This window comes from Mus caroli, unplaced genomic scaffold (assembly GCF_978045245.1).
Source record: "Mus caroli unplaced genomic scaffold, Mus_caroli_1 scaffold_17, whole genome shotgun sequence".
NCBI lineage: Eukaryota > Metazoa > Chordata > Mammalia > Rodentia > Muridae > Mus > Mus caroli.
In genome coordinates, this window is record NW_028227272.1 from 19,137,445 (window position 1) to 19,154,730 (window position 17,286).

The 17,286-nt window shown below is 44.2% G+C and overlaps 2 pseudogenes; one reads left to right on the plus strand and one right to left on the minus strand.

Annotated features, from left to right (window-relative positions):
* Positions 1-203: 203 nt before the first annotated feature.
* On the minus strand, positions 204-508 carry LOC110312085 (NADH dehydrogenase [ubiquinone] flavoprotein 3, mitochondrial pseudogene; annotated as a pseudogene).
* A 2,745-nt stretch (positions 509-3,253) lies between these two features.
* On the plus strand, positions 3,254-16,938 carry LOC147000606 (nmrA-like family domain-containing protein 1; annotated as a pseudogene).
* The last annotated feature ends 348 nt before the right edge of the window (positions 16,939-17,286 follow it).

Genomic DNA, 17,286 nt, shown 5'->3' on the forward strand with positions numbered 1-17,286 from the left:
TCAGGTGACAAGGCACTCCTCTCTTGAAATTACAGCTAGAAAAAGTAAGAAAATGTTGTTTGATCTAAATATATAAGATGTGTGCAGCCACTTCATTTTTGTTTCTGACTGTTTTGTTTTGTTTTGTCTTTTGTGACTCTGCCTTTTATTCTCACAGGCAAGGATTCATGGGACCCAACATCGGGGTCTACCCTGAGCTGATCTCAGTGCCGAGGTGACTCTCATCCTGAAGACAGCTGTGGCAGCCTGAATTTGGAGAGGTCCAGGTTCAGGTCCAGGAAGGTGTATGTGTTGTAGTCATGGTGCTGCAGGTTCTTGTAGGTGGTGGTGTGAGTCGGCTCGGGCTCTTTGAGCACACTTTGTGTCTTGGGATGTAGCTCTTTCTCCTTTGCACTCTTCTCTGACTCTGTAGACAGTGTCACTACAGAAACCAGTTCTCCTGGGAACACCCTTGCCTCCAGGAGCACGGCCTTCAGCGTCCTCCCCGCAGGAGGAGAGAGACCGCCATGGCACGAATGCCAAGAGCGGAGGTCGCACCTCCTGACTGGTTTTAAAAGTATAAATATGTTCTACATGTCTTGGCTATAGAGTATTGGCTTATAAGTTATTGGGTATGATTAAAAATTTGTAACATTGGTAACAGAAAGTTAGCTTAAAACTGGTAACTCAGGGTTGGAGTCATTCTAAACATTAACACGTGGCAGGAGCCAACCCAGGAAAACAGGTCTCTAAAGATACTTCTAAATTGGGATAATATTTTATGTAATCTTTATCCTAGAAATCAGACTAGGATTTGGGGCAGTGTCTCTTTGAGGTATTGGTGGCTGCACCATCGTGTCTGTGTGCAGGAACTGGCAGCCAAAAAGCTTTGTAGCAGGGTATGATTCATTCGGTGTTTTTGGAGAGACTGGATTGTTGTTGGAGGTTGTTTTGCTTTCCAAAGTTATGGTTGGCCGGACAATCGTGACGCATGCCTTTAATCTCAGCACTTCGGAGGCAGAGGCAGGTGGACTTCTCAGTTCAAGGCCAGCCTGGTCTATAGAGTGAGTTCCAGGACAGCCAGGGCTATACAGAGAAACCCTGCCTTGAAAAACAAAAACAAACAAACAAAGTTATGGTTGTGCTCTGGTGTTTCAAGGGAAACTTAAAAATTATAATTAAACTGCCAGTGTTCCATTGGCTGCAGTTTGCGGTTTGATCACAGGCTTAGTATTTTTAACTCACTTATACTTGTAGTTAAGAAAAAAAATCAAGCAAGTGGAGATGATTGCTAGAGTAATAAAAGAATTAAAAACAGCTCTATCACAGTACCAGCCTGCTGCCCCTTTTACACAAGCGTTATTGGATTCAGTGCTAGAAGCAAAGTTAATCCCCCAAGATTGGAAAGGAGCTCTCAGTGGGAGTTTATCTAACAGGGTCCTGATGAACTGCTAAAAGCATCTTGGAGAATTTTTGGAGACCCTCAGACAGGAGTTCCTTTTGTTACACAATTGGTTTATGAGAATGCTAATGCAGCCTGCTGTGCCACCATCCGGCCATACAAAGCAAGGACAGACTTATCTGGATACATTCATCTTTGTGCAGAAATTGGACCCTCGTACAATCAGGATCTAGCTATGGCTGCTTCCCCCCATGGCATTAAAGCTGTGCTTGCTAATAACAGAATTTCTCAACTTATTAAATTTGTTAAGAGTAAGAGATGACAAAGTGGCTTTGGTTCCTCTGATGTATACTGGATTCAATCTATTACTAATTAGAGACCGAACCTTAAGTTACTAATTGGGAAAAAGCTTTGAAGGGTTAATAGACACTGGAGTTGATGTACTCACTAACCTCCAAGGGACTGGTCATTCCATTAATCCAAAACAAAGTTCAAACTTAAGATTTGTGAAAGGTAAACGAAACTAGGAAGTTATAGAGGCATCACAACCTGGCTTACCTTCTCTAGCTCCCGTTCCAAAACATAGGCATAAAATTACTATAGATTTAAAGATTGTTTTTTATACTATTCTTTTACATCTTGATGGTTGTAATAGGTTTATATTTAGTGTGTCTGCTTGTAATTTTGAAGAGCCCATGAAGCAGGTGGGGGGTTTTCAGAGGGGAAACCAGGAAAGGGGATAACATTTGAAATGTAAATAAAGAAAATATCTAATGAAAATGAAAATAAAATAAAATATTTTTAAATTAAAAAAAAAAAGAGCCCAAGAAGCCATATCATTGGAAAGTTTTGCTCAAGGAATGGCTAATAGCCCTACATTATATAAAAAAAAAATTTTTCTCTGCTTCAATACAAGAAGTTAGGACTTTGAATCTTTCAAAATAGTAATAGTTTGGGATAACAGTTTGGTATTTCTAGAAAATATACACATCAAATTGTAAAGATTTGTTCTCAGTGTCCTCAGTTTCTTTATGTACCACATAATGGTGTTAATCCTTGAGGACTTGTACCTAATCAATTATGGCAAATGGATGCTACCCATATTTCCTTATTATCCTAAATGACAGGGTATTGTGGAACAGGCCCATGGAACTTTACAACAATATTTTCATAAAAAAAACACAAAAAAGTGGGAATTATAGCCCCACACACCACAAAATTATTTAAATAATGCTTTTTATTTTAAAATTTGGATGCCAAGGAACTCTGAGTGTAGGAAGAGAAGCGACTAGTCCTTCTGCCCTAGTTTTGCAAGGAAAAAATTATGAGCTCCTTAGAACAGCAACAGATACAGATATAGAAAGGATAGAAACCTCTATTTCCCATTTGCAAGAATCTCTAACCTCCTTGTCTGAGGTAGTCCTTCAAAACAGGAGAGGACTTGGTCTTTTATTCCTTCAACGGGGAGGACTATGTGCAGCCCTCCATGAAGAATGTTGCTTTTACATCGATCATTCAGGTGTAGTAAAGAATTCTATGGCTAAAGTTCAAGAAGGACTAGCCAAAAGGAAAAGAGAAAAAGGACAGAATCAGGGATGGTTTAAATTCTGATTCTCCTCTTCCCCCATGACTTACAACTTTAATTTCTACACTGCTTGGACCATTGAGTATAATCTTGTTGCTTTTAACTTTTGGACTTTGTATCTTTAAAAGATTGGTTGTCGTCACACAGGATCTCTTTCAGCAAGCTTAGCTATTCACCATGGCAGTTATCCATCACTATGAAGAAATGCATTGAGTGCATATTCATATGTCCTTCATCGCTTTGGTCTGAATGGGAAAGAGTGTGCTATAGAAGGCCAGTAGTCAGAGATGGGTAAGAGTGTTCTTGAGCTCCTATCGACCTAAGACAGAGGCATACGTCAATGCTATGTTTGTCCTCCATGATGGGTAGATGGGTAAGAAGGAGCAATATAGACACCGACCTAAGACAGGCATGGTCACCTGGTCACTCTTTACCCTAGACAGGACTATGGAAAACAAGTCAGTCTTGTGCCCCTGTCCAGCTACTGGTACTGCTCATCTTTAAAAAACAAAAAGGGGGAATTGTGCTCTTTCCAGCCTTGAGCAGGCTGAGCAGACCTTGAATGTTTGCCAGGTTGACCTTAATGACCTAGGTGGAGTCATCTGCCTTGGTTGCACATGCAACTTCCTAAAGGAACTTAGAAGAACACACTGCCCACTGAGCTTGCTTTGGAACATAATCCAGCTGAAACAAAGGATGGGGTCTGTGGGCTTTCCCTATGTAAATGCAATGCTGAATATTAAACTTGGAGCCTTGATCAGAACCTTGTCTTGGCTTCATTCTTCTCTCACACCCCTCCCCTTGTCCTTTTCATTTCCAGCCCCCCTTTCAGGTAAACTCTGTTTGTCCAGGGCGGATGGATGACTATAAGACCCTACCTCAAATACCCAAATAAAAAGAAAGCAAGTTGAGCAAGCCATGAAGAGCAAGCCAGTGAGCAGCATTTCTTTTTTTTTTTTTTTTCGAGACAGGGTTTCTCTGTGTAGCCCTGGCTGTCCTGGCACTCACTTTGTAGACCAGGCTGGCCTCGAACTCAGAAATCCGCCTGCCTCTGCCTCCCAAGTGCTGGGATTAAAGGCGTGCGCCACCACGCCCGGCTCGAGCAGCATTTCTTAATTGTTCTGCTTTGTTTCCTGCTTCCAGGTTCCTGGCCTTGAGTTCCTGCTCTGACTTCCTTTGGTGGTAGAATGTGACCTTAAGAATTATAAAACGGAAAAAAAAAAAAGAATTATAAAACGAAGCTAGGCAGTGATGGCACATGCCTTTAATCCCAGCACTTGGGAGGCAGAGGCAGAGGCAGGCAAATTTCTGAGTTTGAGGCCAGCCTGGTCTACAAAGTGAGTTCCAGGACAGCCAGGGCTACACAGAGAAACCCTGTCTCGAAAAACAAACAAAACAAAGCAAACAAACAAAAATTTAAAAAATTTATAAAATGAGCCATCTAGTGGCAGCTTATAACTATGTCTAACTCCAGTCCCAGGAGATCTAACACCCTCTTCTGGCCTCAAGCACTCATACACATAAAAATAATTCTTTTTAAAATGTAGATCTAGTTGGGCAAAGTGTTTCATACCTTTAATCTCAGCACACAGGAGGCAGATGGTTTTCTGTGACTTCCAGGCCAGTTTGGTCTACAGAGTGAGTTCCAGGACAGCCAGAGCTACACAGTGAGACCCTGTCTTGAAAAGAAAAAAAAGTTGTAAGATGAAATAAACACTTTGCTCTCAAGTTGCTTTTGGTCATGGTGTTTTATCACAGCAAGAGAAATTCTTATCAAGTCAGGTGGTGGTGGCATACACCATTAATCTCAGCACCGGGGAGGCAAGTACATCTGTGTGACCAAGGCCAGCATAGTCGACAAAGCAAGTTCCAGGACAGCCAAGGCTACACAGAGAAACAAACAAACAAAACCAAATAAATGGGAGAATGGGGGTGGGGGGGAGCGTGGAGAAGGGGGTGATGACAGAAACTGGTACCAGGTTTTTGGAATATTACCATGGCAGACTTGTCTTGGTTTGGGGAGGACTGTGGAAGGAGTTGGATGCTTTGGGCTAGAAAAACTACTGAGTTCTCAGAGTTTAGAGAATGTTTGTTGTGGGAATCTAGAAGATACGGTTGAGAAAAGTGATTATGGTAGAAGCCTGTCTTGTGACGTTTCAGAGGGAAGTTTGGGAGTCCCTTAGAGACTCTGTCAAGGGCCACCTGATATTTTGGATTATGAATCTGTGGTTTATAAAAGGGAAGTGATGGCACTATACCTTTATTCCTAGCACTCTGGAGGCAGAGGCAGGCAAATCTCTGAGTTCAAGGCCAGCCTGGTCTATAACCAGAGCTAAACAGAGAAACCCAGTCTTGGGGGGGGGGGGATTCTGTGTTTCTGTGATTAAGGTGAGACCAGCATCACTGAGGTGAAATCTTCTTTGAAATGTTTTCTCAGAGTCAGCACACAGAAGCTGTGGCCCAGAGGGGTCAAGGCTCTACCTTATGCTGGTAGACAAACTTGGTATTGTATAAGTTTCTCCAAGGTGGTCTTAGTCCTGAGAGAGGCCAGGAGAGGCCATTTGTGAAGGTGCAGCCTCAGTTGTAGTTTGAAGCCCCAGGATTGAAAAGGTCATGAAGAAAAGTTGAAGCTTGACACTATGTGCCCAGGTCAGCGCTATAGAAGAGCGCCCCCTAGAGGCTCTGGGTGAAGGTGCATTTTGAGATGACCACCAAGCACAGCAGCAGCTGTGGAGAGGAGGCTGCCTTGCCTGCACCTGTGAAATGCACTATGAGTCTAGTCTCACTGTGTGCAGATGGCAGGCTCTGAGAGGAGGAGCCGCTCAAACCTGGAGCCAGAATGTCTCACATGGAGTATAACAGTGCTGGGCTTCAGTTTTGTTTCAAATGTAACTGTGCCCCGAAGTCAGAAAATGTGTGTGTGTTTGACTTTACAGAAACCCACAGTTATGAGATTCATAATATTTTATAGAGACTGAACTTTTGAAGAGACTTTGGATGTTTTGTTTTTGTTTTTGTTTTTCGAGACAGGGTTTCTCTATGTAGTCCTGGCTGTCCTGGAACTCACTCTGTAGACCAGGCTGGCCTCGAACTCAGAAATCCTCCTGCCTCTGCCTCCCAAGTGCTGGGATTAAAGGCATGTGCCACCACTGCCCGGCTGACTTTGGATGTTTTAAGGAGACTAAACTTTTAATTTGTTTTCATTTTTAAAGATAGTGGGGGGATGGCTCAGTGGGTAAGGGCACTGATTGCTCTTCCGAAGGTCCTGAGTTCAAATCCCAGCAACCACATGATGGCTCACAACCACCCATAATGAGATCTGGTGCCCTCTTCTGGTGTGTCTGAAGTCAGCTACAGTGAACTTATGTATAAAAATAAATAAATCTTAAAAAAAAAAAGAGATAGTGGGACTTTTAAAAGTTGGAATGTGTTTTATATTGTGATGTTGATACTGTTATGAGATCTTGGGGATACACAAGAAAGGAAAGGTTATAGTTTAATAGTGAAGTATTTTTGTGACTATTGACAAGAGGTTAGTTGTGCTGGTTGGGTTGTCAACTTGACACAAACATAGACAGAATCCAAAAGGGTTAGGCTGCCAGGGTAGCAGGCGGGTGCAAAGAGCCATCCAGGAGCGGTCTTTGGTCACTTTGGCATATATTATAATATTCAGAAAACATAAATTAGGTGATTAGATCCTGCCACAATAGGATCTGATTATATGATCCCGTTACCATGTGGCCATGGATGACAAAACAGCAGCAGTAACAACAAGCAAAACTTGTAAAAAAAATTTCAAAATGTTTTATGACTATAGACGAAGCTTGAGGAGATGCAGCTAAGTAGAAAACCATTTGCTGAGCATATGAGAAGCCCTTGGTTAACCCTTAGCACTGGAAAAAATTGAATAAAACTTAAATATTAAATATAATTGGAGAGAGGGGTGAGAATTCAAAACTTTTTAAAAACCCATGACATTATATCTATGCCAGCATAATAATGTAATTACCCTTGTTTAACTGGGGCTTGTGGGGTCTGGCATAGGATTATGTAACCTGGTTTTTCCCTCCAGCCTCTCCTATTCCTCTCCCTCCTGTGGCTGGTACAAAGGTACTTCTAAATAATTTAAAAGCTACGGGATGCCTAAAGTTACCCATCTCTGTGTGCAGCTGGGGTCTTCTACTGATCCTTCTTTGTGACCTTGTGTTTCTTCTCCTGACCTCACAGGGGCTCAGGGCGGCTCAGTGGCCAGGTCCATTCTGAGAACAAACAATTCGCATTGAGAGTACTGACCAGGGATGTAACTTAGCAGAGGGCCCGAGTATTTTGGGACCTTGGTACTGAGTTGGTCAGATGTGACCTGGATGTCTCTGCATCTGTGGCAGAAGCCTCAAAAGAGTCCATGGAGCCTTTTTGGTGACCAACTTCTGGGACCACCTCTGCCAAAAAAAAAAAAAAAAAAAGGAAGTGTGTCAGGTGGGAGCCAGAGCATCCTTCTTAAGTCCCTTCCTCTTCTCCAGACCTACTTCTGTTTGTGTTCATCTTAGTCTGGTCCCCAAAGTAAACCTCACCCCATGACATCCACCCTGGGACTTAGGAGACATTACGCACTTTAAGTACTTGCTGAGGTTGTGTTGGTAAAATTAAGATTGTATGGCATCTGTTCAAAGCTTAAGAACTTGGCTATTTGAGGAGAACTGCCTAATAGACCCAGCCATTAACTTCTTCACTGAGTACTGTTTGTAGGTGGAGGGCGGGGACACTCCACATACACTGAAGTTACATGGATAGCACGTGGGAAGGTAAACTATGAGTAGTGGGGCTAGAGAGATGGCTCAGCTGTTAAGAGCACTAACTGCTGTTCCAGAGGTCCTGAGTTCAAGTCCCAGAAACCAGATGGTGGCTCCCAACCATTTGTAATGGGATCCGATGCCCTCCTCTGGTGTGTCTAAGACAGCTACAGTCTAAAGATGAGCTACAGTGTACTCATATACATAAAACAAATAAATACATCTTTTAAAAACCATGAGCCAGTATATTTATACTTCAAGCAGAGAATATGGGATGAGTTAGTAAAAGGTACAATGAAAAAGAAATAAGCAAGCAGGTAAATCCAGTAATGGTTTCAGGGAAGGAGGAGCTTGTGGGGGAAGTAAAGACAGCCATAAAGTGTGCTGTGAATCACGCAGCTCTACAGTGCGCCACACTGAGCAGCAGTCACACCATGGCAGTGCACCGGGGAGAAGGCAGATTGTGCCTGTGCACGGTAGTAGAAGAGAGCTTTGTGTGCGAGTTTGTGTGTAAGAGGAAGTCAGGAGAGGAGAGATGATGCTAAGTCTTCACTGTTAGAAACCTACTCATCAGCTGAGTAAAGAAATTGAGACATGCAATGTAAATGTTGTCCCAGAATTAAGGAGCTGAAAGAGAGGTGACTGCTTCCTTTGCAGGGCATTGATCAGCATGTAGGGGCAGGGAACTGGCTTCTGCTTGCTTGGTTGGTTTGTTTTGGTTTTGTGGAGTCTGGCTTTGTATTCAGTAGTCCAGGCTGGTCTCCAACTTATAGCAATCCTCCTGTCTCAGCCTCTCAAATGCTGCAATTATAGGCGTGAGCCCCTATGGCCAGCCAAGAACTGTTTGTTTAAGGTTTATTTATTTATTTAATGTATATGAGTACACTGTAGCTGAACAGATGGTTGTGAGCCTTCATGTGGTTGTTGGGAATTAAATTTTTAGGACCTCTGCTCACTCTGGTCAACTCTGGTCACTCAGTCCCTGCTCGCCCAAAGATTTATTTATTGTTATATGTAAGTACACTGTAGCTGTCTTCAGATGCACCAGAAGAGGGCATCAGATCTCATTACAGATGGTTGTGAGCCACCATGTGGTTGCTGGGATTTGAACTCCGGACCTCTGGAAGAGCAGTCAGTGCTCTTAACCACTGAGCCATCTCTCCAGCCCAGAACTGTTCTTTTAAATTATAGGCTCTATCCTCCTGTGAAAATTCCCTCTCCCTGCCCCTCCCCCACCTGTGTGAGTGTGTGAGTGAGTGAGTGTGTGTGTAAATTTGAAAAGCTTATTAAGCTTTTACAAAGTTAAGGATGGCATTAGCTATTTGCAGAAATGACACAATTTAGAAAAGTTAATATAGGACAGACCTGTCTTGGGAAAGTTTGCTGAATTGGGCAGGCTACCTATTATTTACTGCATTAATTTTGGGGTGTCCTAGTATTAAGCTCTGGGAGGGGTAGTTAAAATTCTGATTTTTTTTTTTTTTTTTTTTTTTTTTTTTTTTTTGTGGTGAGAATAAACCCAGGTGTAACAGGTTCTCTGTCACTGGACTCTACCCTCAGACTTTTTCTTTCTTTCTTTTTAATCTTTTTTTTTTTTTCCTTTGAGACAGGGTCTCAGCAATTTCTTCAAGCTACTGGTGAATCCAGTCTTCCACCCAGGAAGATTTTGAATTTGTGATCCTCCAGCCACAGACAGGCTCCAAGAAGTTGGGACTTCAGGTCTGTGCCATTGAGTCCCGTTTCCCAACTCTGGCTACACCTCCTTTAAAAGCATTTCCTGAATTGTAATTCTGACATTTACCGATTCAGATGAAATCTGAACCCAGGCTTATCCGTCACTTCTTAGCCTCACCTTTCCTGACTGCGGCTACATGAGGTTTTCTAGGTAAAAGCAAGAGAGCAACGTGAAGAAAGGAAGGCGAACGGGGTGGGGGTGGGGGGCCAGAATGGAGGGTTGGACATTTGGAACTAAAACCAAAAATGAGAATCAACAAGCCAGGTGTAGGGAGAGGGGAGGGAAGGAGAGGAGAGAGAATATACACTTAGTTGTGTATGGATTCCTTCATTTTGCCCACAGAATGGTGTGCAGACATCAGGAAAAAATGCAAATGTGTATTTGTGTGCCAAGGTTTTAATTTTGTCCATTAGGGAAAGCTGGTGGCAGATGTTGCCAAGAGCCTGGGCCTGGAACGAATGGTACAGGGCGGATTAGAGAACATGGCTGGGTTGTGTGGGGGCAAGCTGAGGCATTGCACCTCGATGGGAAGTGGGAGTGGAGAGGATTTCCGATCTATTGGTGTTCCTGTGACCAGCATTGCTTGCTAGGTGACGTCAACAACTTTCTTACCTTTTGGAAGCCCATGAAAACCTCTGATGGTCACGAGACTAGGTAAATGCCAGATTGCAGTCAAAGTCCACGAACAAGCTGGATGCAGGCCTCCTGCTTCGCTCCTGTTGCCCTCCTTACCCCCTTCCTGCTCCCCTTTAGAGGACACACTGGTGTTATAGGCTCTGTGTGATCAGTTGAGGGTCACCAAACCAATCTAGACTTCCTTGTGCTAGTCACACCCCAAAGGGCCAAGGTTGGACTCAGCATGGAATGCACCCCCGCTCCCACCGCATGCCAATATTTCCAGATACACGTAGTTAACTCTGTACCCCACAGCTTCAGTTTCTCCATATCTCTTAGGAAAGGTGAACAAGATGACCACAAGTCCTATCAGGTTTATCTGACCCACTGTAGCAGGCGAACTGTTATAAATTATAATGTGGCAAGGGGGGTACCCAGTGGGCCCATGCAAAGCTTTCCCCTTGAGAAATTATGCCATGCAACAGTTCTGGTAATGAGGGAGTTTACGAGAGGGAAGCGGGGAGAGTGAAGACCTGGAGAAGGAGTAGAGGCAGACAGACAGGAGCAGAGCCACGAGGGCCGTGAAAGGGAAAGAGAGGAGGATAGAAATGGGGGAGAGACAGGCTGGGAACATGTGGGGGAGAGAGAGAGAGAGAGAGAGAGAGAGAGAGAGAGAGAGAGAGAGAGAGAGAGAGAGAGAGAGAGAGAGAGAGAGAGAGAGAGAGAGAGAGAGAGAGAGAACGTGACGTGAGCTGGGCTGGTGAGCAGTTCTTTCATACACTGCCCACACCTGGCAGCGGCAGGTAATGGCATAAACTGTTGCTAGGTTCCTGGGAGGAGCCCAGTGGAATAAGCTGACAGGGACAGGATCCCATCATCAGAGTTAGTCTCCAGGAACCAAAATCTCCCAGGAGACGGGTCCTCAGCCTGCTCCAGCACAGACTACATAGAGCCTACAATCTGTGGGTTAGAGTTACCCTGGGTAAAGAGTTAATGACCACTCCTGTCCAGGGTTCCCAAATATTCAGACTGCAGCCCTGGGTGTGTCTGAGCCTGGTCTCTACTACAGGGAGAGCTGACATTTACTAGCCAACCACAGTCTTTTGTACCAACCCTGTGAGAAGCAACAACCACAGTCCCTTCTGTGAGCTCCACGCTTTAGGAGGGATACTTCCTCAGAAACCTCTGGCCCCAGCAGCTGCTTTTCACACCGCTCCTTTAGATTTGATGAAGTCACTAGCGTGGGGCAGAGGACCTGCTGATACTTTGCTTTGCTGACACTCCTTCGACTGGTTTTGTAAGACTCGCACTGTCTATGGAGGATGCACCAATGAATGGGTCCCGGTAGCTGACATTGGCATCTCTAACATCAGTCTTGTCTAGCATTTTTGCTTCTCCAGAGGAGTATGTAGGCAGAGCTGTGGGCCTCAGTGCAGAGACTCTAACAATACAGCAGTATTCTGATGTTTTGTCCAGGATTTGGGGGAAGGACATACGGGACACTAAGGTAACTTCTTTTGTTGTCTGAGACAGGTTTTTTCTTTCTTTCTTTCTTTCTTTCTTTCTTTCTTTTTTTTTTTTAAAATCTATCTAGTGGTGCATGCACACATGCGCGTACACACACACACACACACACACACTCATGTACATGCACATGCCACATCCTATGTGTGTGTATTAGTTCTCACCTTCTACTACACATGTTTCACAGGACACACACTCAGGTTTAGGCTTCCTGGCAAGTGCCTTTACTTGTTGAGCCATCTCATGGGTTCTTTAAGTAGCCCAGGCTGTCCTCAAGCATGAAATAAACACCCTGCCTCAGATTCCAGTGTCCTGGCAGGCACCCTCATGTCTGGCTCCAAAGATGAGTTCTTGGTGATTCAGTGGGATCACAGGAGGCTACCTAGGTTAACATCCCACGGATCTATTACGTCATTAGCTTTACCAGTGGCTTCTGGGGAGGAGGAGCTCTCACTGTCAAACAAATGGAGAAGGCGCCACTCTGACACATCTTTACCTCCCCTATTGCTTTATTTCCCTGGCTTAATGTTAATTCGCTTGTTAAGTAAAACAAATCGCTTTTGTGTGGGAGGAATTTAGAATCCAAAGATCAAGCAAGGTACAACTTTTTCACCTCCACTGTTCCAGCCCCTTCACTGGCTCTTAACAGCTGATTTGGGGATGCAGGTTCAGGTAGGGACAGGGAATAAAAGGTGCGTTAGTCTCTCAGCCTCAGCTTCCTGGATTGTAGATTGACAGGTGCTATGGTGCCCACTTCAGAGTGCCCTTGTAATAATGAGACAGGATATATTTAGAGTCTACCTTAGTGCTCAGCACACAGTAGGGACACACCAAGTACTCTGTGCCCAGTGTTACCTTGGAACAACTTGGAGTGCAAGGGAAGGAAGGAGGGACATTGGAACACAAAATCTGGTCCTTAACTGTGCCATCCAGACTATTTTCCCCGTAAGTGCCAAGAGGAGGCTTCGCACAAGAAATGGGTTTTGGGGTGGAGGGTTGGCGCAATGGTTGAGAGTCTTGCTCTTCTTTTGAGAGCTGGAGTGCAGTTCCCCACATCAACTCTGGGAGGCTCACAACCACTCAAGCTCCAGGGGACCCGACTCCCTTCTGTCCTCCTTGGGCACCCTCAAATGCATGCACAAACACATACATATACATCAATAATAAGTCTTTTTAAGTAAGAATGGATTTGTAAAGATTCCTGACCAACAGTGCCCTATGTCTCATAGGTGGCATCTGGTGTGTGGTAAGGACAGCTCTTTACAGGCAGTAGGAAGAACTGGTGTCATTTCCCCACGGAGGTGCTGGTCAGGATGGGGACAAAAGAAGCTGTTCTGGTCGTACAACTGAGTTGAATAGTTGCAATAGAAATATTACGGCTCACAAAAGTTTCAAGTAGTTATGTGTAGTCCTTGAAGAAACAGTTGATCTATGCAGGGTGTCTTAGTTTTGTTTCACGCTGTTGTGATTAAAAAAAAACAAAACAAAAATGCCCCAACAGAAGCAACTTAAGAGGAAAGGGCTCATTTAGCTCACAGCTCCAGGATATAGTCCAACATTGCTGGAGTAGAGAGCAACCAATTAATGCATGCGTGCTAGGGCCCAGCTACCTTTCCCCCTTTTCATTCTGTCCAGGTCCCAGCCCAGAAAGTGGCTGCCTACCTTCATTCAGCGTGAGCCCTCTACTTCAGTTGATCCAATTAAGATAATAACCACCTCACAGGCATGCCCTCAGACCAAGCTACTCAAGACTCTCCGTTATTGATATGCACTTCCTAGGTGATTCTAGATTGAGTCAAATTGACAATGACCATACCAGCACCGTGGCTCACACACCTGTAATTGCAGCACACAGGATGTTGAGAACAAGGAGGGGTTTTTGTGAGTTGTAACCTGAGTAGAATGAGATTGTGTCCCAACATCCAACCCCAAAGTCTTGACTCTGGTTCTTTTTGTGTGTGGGGGGGGATGGGGGGGTTTGAGACAGGGTTTCTCTGTGTAGCCCTGGCTGTCCTGGAACTCACTCTGTAGACCAGGCTGGCCTCGAACTCAGAAATCCACCTGCCTCTGCCTCCCTGGTGTATTCATTCTTACAGGATTGGTTTTGGATGGTTCAGGAACTTCCTAGAATTTTAGACAGATACCTGTTCCCTGGAAGGTCTTGAACATTGACTTATTCTCTAATGCAGTTAAAGCTTTTATGGCACCTAAAGTTCCAGGTCATTACAGGCAAGAAGTTCTGTGTATCTATCTGGAAGACAAGCCCGGATTTGCCCTCAGGTAGCAAAATGGTAGGCACTATGTTGATTGTGGCCACCAGGTGGTGCTCTAGCCCGCCCAGTTTGGTACACTGTGGTCTCCAACCTGCCGCCCGCTCAGAGGGAGTCTGTGGGACAGATTGGTTCAGGCGAGGCAAAGTCCACCAAACCCTCATTAGTTGTTTAGGACTGGCAGAACTGTCTGTTTAACTGCTGAGAAAGCACAGCTCTTTCAGAAAATGAGTTTCGAGAGAACAGATTTCAAAAATCTTTAAAAACCTGTAATAGATCACCATTTATGAGATTTGCTAGTTGTCATAGTTACAAGATGACAATGTGACTTAGAAACAGCCTTTAAGTCACCCCCCATGCTTCCTACATAAGTTAATCTGTTTCCAAACTCAAAGTTTTAAACATTTTTTTTTCTAATTTTATTTTATTTTTAAAAGATTTATTTATTTATTATATGTAAGTACACTGTAGCTGTCTTCAGACACACCAGAAGAGGGAGTCAGATCTCATTACAGATGGTTGTGAGCCACCATGTGGTTGCTGGGATTTGAACTCTGGACCTTCGGAAGAGCAGTTGGGTGCTCTTACCCACTGAGCCATCTCACCAGCCCCTCTAATTTTAAAATACAGTTTTTAAAATTTGTGTGTCTGTGTGTGGCATGTGTTTGTATGCCCACATACATGCAGGGGCTCTAGGAAGCCAGAAAACTAAACTCAGGTTTCCTGCGAGAGCAGCATACATTCTTAATCTCCAGCCCTTATCTTTTCAAACACTTATAACAGTAACTGAGGCCATTATTAAAAAGAAGATAAAAACCACCTAATTTAATCTCTGAAATAAGAAGACCTGCCAGTTTCTTCCAATTATTTTCTACTATATGTAATATGTATTATTTTTATGTATTTATATATAATATTTATATATTAAAGCAACACTCAATGGGCCATTTCATTCAATGTTATGAACACTCCTATTTTGCTAAAGCTCTTCAAATATATTAATATAATAGAGTTTTATAATTCTGTTGATGGGCATGTATATTGCTCTTGAACTTTCTTTTCTTTTTCCTTCTTTTGTTTTCCCTTTGACACAAGCTGGATTAGAACTTGCTATGTTGCACAGAACAGACTCAGACTCACAGAGATTCTTCTTCAAGAGCTGGAATGGAGTTTTTATTATTAAAAATCGCTTGTGATGGCCTGGGGGTGGAGGTACATTTCTTTAATCCCAGCAGAGGCAGGTGGATCTCTGAGTTTGAGGCTAGCCTGACCTACAGAGTGAGTTACAGGACAGTCAGAGCTTTGCAGAGAGAGCCTGTGTTGGAGGAAAAGAGCATACGACTGTCACTTTTTTTTTTTAAATCTGTTTTGAATTTGGAGGAAGCTCATTGTCAGGTACACTCAAGGGACAAGCTAGGCTTCTCAGACCAAGCCACAGTCCTGGTTTCCCATGCACCGTAATTTCTCACTCATTGTTTTAAAAATACAGGCCCAGTGAGGTGGCTTTGAGGGAAGACAATTGATGCCAGCCCTGGTGGCCGGAGCTTGAGTCCCTGTAGTCAGCTCCCTGTACTGGTAGGAGAGAGCTGACTCCTGCATGACCCACACTGGTGGAGTGTGTGTGTGTGTGTGTACAGTAAGGTCACAGTTCACCTCTGAGGGACAGGGACGGCAGGTTATACTGAGTCAGATGTTAGAGAGGATACCCGTCTCTTTAGTCGTGTCAGGCAGGTGTCAGTAAGCATGGGGTGTGCGCCAGTGCTTGGGCCTGGCAGAGGATAGAAGGATGGAAGAGAGAAGACAAACCATAACTCTAATCACAAAGGGGAGGAAATGGATGGAGTAGGCCCTGAGTAAAGAGTCAGCGTGATGGGAACCAATGTCCGTGTGGAGCCAGCAAGGTAGACTATCCCAGAGGCCTGCTGGGGGATCTCAGGAGAAATGGAGATGAAGCACTCTGAAGATGCTCAGATCTACCTTATCCAGATGCCTGGACCTCAGACGGTTGAGCCTTGAGTGTCTGTCAGCTGGCACATGGGTGGAACATCACCAGCTAGGGCTGTGGCTGGAACCTGTGACCAAATGCATCAACATCTCTGCAAAGAAGTACCTGCCTATTGCCATGGAACGCCACACTTAAAGGCTATCTCTAGTTTCACATAGCCTGGATCAGAATTTACCACCCAGTTAGCTCATCAGATTCCTGACAAACTGTGTGATAGTTACGTGAAGAGGTTTTTTAGATTTTGAAGTTAAAGAACATGAACCTGCATCATTATTAAAATGGATATTTAAAATTATTTTAAGTGCAAACTGTAACATTTATTGCTTTCTTCCTTATTCCTAAAAGATCATCCCAGAAGCTGATGAGAGGCTGGGTTTCCCTGGAGCAGAGGAATTGGCCAATATGTTTCATTTCTTTCAAATGAAGCCCGACTGTGATATCAAGCATACCTGTTGAAATAATTCAAGGTTTATCATTCATAAGTAAAAGACACACACACACCCTTTATATTTTAATATGCTTTAACCAGCACAATAGCTGGGCCACTGCCTGTCTTCCATGATGTTGATCTTTACTTCTCACCCATAATCCCAAGTTATTACTTACTAACTCTGTGTTCCATCTTCGCTGCCCTGGACCCAGCTGAGCAGCCCTCTGGGCCACGGCCATGCTCTCCCAGCTCCTTCACATGGAGGCCATGCCTCTCAGTCCTGCACTCTTCTTAGGTATGGTGTCTTTCCAGTGTGGCAGATCATCTCTCTCTCCTCCCATCCCCAAACCCAGGAATCCTAAAATCCAGCCTCTGTCTGCCCTGCCCAGCCATTGGATGTTGACATCTTTATTTATCAATTAGAACAAACTGGGGGCAGGTTCACAGAAGCTCCATGCAGACACTCTCCTACAAACAATTTTGGGGGGAACATAATTAGCATTCATAATACAAGCAGCAACACTTACCCACCATCTAAACCCCCAAATCAGGAGTTTCAGCCAGTTTATCTCAGATAACCAGAGAGCCTTTAAAGGCATGTGAAGAGCCTCAGCCATTGAGGCTGCAAGGTGTCCTGTTTTCTCAATCACCCAGCCCTTGCAACGCATGTCCCTTTACAGAGCAGCTAGGTTCGGGAGGGAATTATCACACCATCTGAGGGTTCTGTACCCCTCTCCTCCAGGGATATTTGACACAAAACTCTGATTCTCTTAAAATTTTCCAGCTAGTGATTACTTGTGGAGAGCCGTGAGCAATCGCCATTACAAGATGGCGCCGGCTTCGCAGGTGCAAGAGTGAATTCGTGCCAAGTCACTGCCCATCCCAGGGCATAGCAATGAGGTGATGGGCAAGCAACAAATCAGGTGCTGACACACCACTCCAAGGTGTATA